Raw genomic sequence first — 3,288 nt, forward strand, 5'->3', positions numbered from 1 at the left:
GCCATGCAGCACATTAAAAAAGAATACAACATGACAGTAATAGATAGTTTCAACATCAAAACATCCCCCCACAATGGGAACCAAGGCACAAAGTCCAGTCCCATCCCCATGTCCACCCATAGTCGGGCCTCCTTACTCGAGACCGTGGATTCTGGAGCCGACAGGGCCGCGCCGAATGGAGCTCAACTGGCGATCTCATCAGGAGATCCCAGGCTCCCGATGGAAAGTTCAGCGCCGCCGCCCGCAGCCGCTCCAGTGAGCCAACATTCTTTTTGTCACCGCTGGAATTTGAAATGTTCTAAATCTTTTGGCGACACTGATATGACAATAGACAATAGACAATAGGTGCAGGAGTAGGCCATTCGGCCCTTCGAGCCAGCACCGCCATTCAATGTGATCATGGCTGATCATCCCCAATCAGTACCCCGTTCCTGCCTTCTCCCCAAATCCCCTGACTCCACTATTTTTAAGAGCCCTATCTAGCTCTCTCTTTTAAAGCATCCAGAGAACCGGCCTCCACCGCCCTCTGAGGCAGAGAATTCCACAGACTCACCACTCTGTGAGAAAAAGTGTTTCCTCATCTCCATTCTAAATGGCTTACCCTTTATTCTTAAACTGTGGCCCCTGGTTCTGGACTCCCCCAACATCGGGAACATGTTTCCCGCCCCTAGCGTGTCCAAGCCCTTAACAATCTTACATGATTCAGTGAGATGCCCTCTCATCCTTCTAAACTCCAGAGTGTACAAGCCCAGCTGCACCATGCTCGCAGCTGCTGACAGTCCCGCCATCCCGGGAATTAACCTTGTAAACCTACGCTGCACTCCCTCAATAGCAAGAATGTCCTTCCTCAAATTAGGGGACCAAAACTGCACACAATACTCCAGGTGTGGTCTCACTAGGGCTTTGTACAACTGACGCCGGCAATCGCCGAAAAAAATCACCAAGGGGGACAGCCCCTTGATCCGCTGAGTTACTCCAGCACTCTGTGCCAATTAAAAAAAAACTTTTGTGACTCCAGTCTTCAGCTGGATTATTGTTGGTTATTTGTGCTGGGGTAACTCAGCGGGCCAGGCAGCATCTCTGGAGGACATAGGTAGTTGACGTTTCGGGTCAGGACTCTTTTTGTTTTAAAAACCTACTGTTAAATGCTGTTTCCGCATGAGGCCATATCTCCATGTCTTATGCCATTCCGTAGAACCTTCCCCAAAGTTGTGTATACATTTAGAGACACAAGGAACTGCAGATGCTGGTTTACAAAAGAAAAGCACAAAGTGCAGGAGCAACTCAGCGGGTCAGGCAGCATCTCTAGAGAACATGGATAGGTGACGTGTTCAGGTCTGGGCCCTTCTTGAAACTCTGCGAAAAGATCTTGACCCAAAATGAGGCATATCTGTGCCCTTCAATAAGTTTGAACAAGAGTCCATAAAGACATGTCACCTATCCATGCCATAGAGTCATAGAGTGATACAACATGGAAACAGGCCCTTCGACCCAACTTGCCGACTGGCCAACATATCCCAGCTAAGCTAGTCCCACCTGCCTGCATTTTGTCCATGTCCCTCCAAACTTGTCCTGTCCATGTACCTGTCTAACTGCTTCTTAAATGTTGCCTCAACCACCTCCTCTGGCAGCTCGTTCCATACACCCATCACCCTTTGTGTGAAAATGATTCCACTCAGATTCCTATGAAATCTTTTCCCCTTCACCTTAAACCTATGTCCTCAGGTCCTCAATTCACCTACTCTGGGCAAGAGACTCTGTGCATCTCCCCGATCTATTCATCTCATGATTTTATACACCTTTATAAGAACACCCCTCATCCTACTGCGCTCCAAGGAATAGAGTCCCAGCCTGCTCAACCTCTCCCCGTAGCTCAGACCCTCTAGTCCTGGCAATATCCTCGTACACTGTACACTGTAAATGGATCGATTGTAATCACGTGTTGTCTTTCTGCTGACTGGTTAGCACGCCACAAAGGCTTTTCACTGTACCTCGGTACACCCGCGACAATAAACTAAACTGAACGATCATATCTGCCACCACCGCCACCACCCCTAGCAGCGCGTTCCAGGCACCCACGCACTGTGTGGGTAAAATAAAACATATGCTGCAAGTTCCTGCACATCCCTTGCACATGTCCAATCCTTTCCACCCGCCACTTTAATTTCATGTTTCATGTATTTTGTGTTTTACGACTGTTGGCGATCAATTTCCCTCCTGGGATAAATAATGTTCTATTAGAAACATAGAAACATAGAAATTAGGTGCAGGAGTAGAGGCCATTCGGCCCTTCGAGCCTGCACCGCCATTCAATATGATCATGGCTGATCATCCAACTCAGTATCCAGTACCTGCCTTCTCTCCATACCCCCTGATACCCTTAGCCACAAGGGCCACATCTAACTCCCTCTTAAATATAGCCAATGAACTGGCCTCGACTACCCTCTGCGGCAGAGAGTTCCAGAGATTCACCACTCTCTGTGTGAAAAAAGTTCTTCTCATCTCGGTTTTAAAGGATTTCCCCCTTATCCTTAAGCTGTGACCGCTTGTCCTGGACTTCCCCAACATCGGGAACAATCTTCCTGCATCTAGCCTGTCCAACCCCTTAAGAATTTTGTAAGTTTCTATAAGATCCCCTCTCAATCTCCTAAATTCTAGAGAGTATAAACCAAGTCTATCCAGTCTTTCTTCATAAGACAGTCCTGACATCCCAGGAATCAGTCTGGTGAACCTTCTCTGCACTCCCTCTATGGCAATAATGTCCTTCCTCAGATTTGGAGACCAAAACTGTATTGTTGTATTGTATTATATCGTATCGTATCATAACGGATTGTATCGTATGACATAGTGTCATATTGTAACGTATCGTATCGTAATGTATTTGAGTATAAGAGCATTCATAGCAAAAGGATTTGAGTATAGGAGCAGGGAGGTTCTACTGCAGTTGTACAGGGTCTTGGTGAGACCACACCTGGAGTATTGCTTACAGTTTTGGTCTCCTAATCTGAGGAAGGACATTATTGCCATAGAGTGAGTACAGAGAAGGTTCACCAGACTGATTCCTGGGATGTCAGGACTGTCATATGAAGAAAGACTGGATAGACTCAGCTTGTACTCGCTAGAATTTAGAAGATTGAAGGGGGATCTTATAGAAGCTTACAAAATTCTTAAGGGGTTGGACGGGCTAGATGCAGGAAGATTGTTTCCGATGTTGGGGAAGTCCAGAACTAGGGGTCACAGTTTAAGGATAAGGGGGAAGTCTTTTAGGACCGAAATGAGAAAATCATT

Source organism: Leucoraja erinacea, chromosome 17 (genome assembly GCF_028641065.1).
Source record: "Leucoraja erinacea ecotype New England chromosome 17, Leri_hhj_1, whole genome shotgun sequence".
In the NCBI taxonomy this organism is placed as follows: Eukaryota; Metazoa; Chordata; class Chondrichthyes; order Rajiformes; family Rajidae; genus Leucoraja; species Leucoraja erinaceus.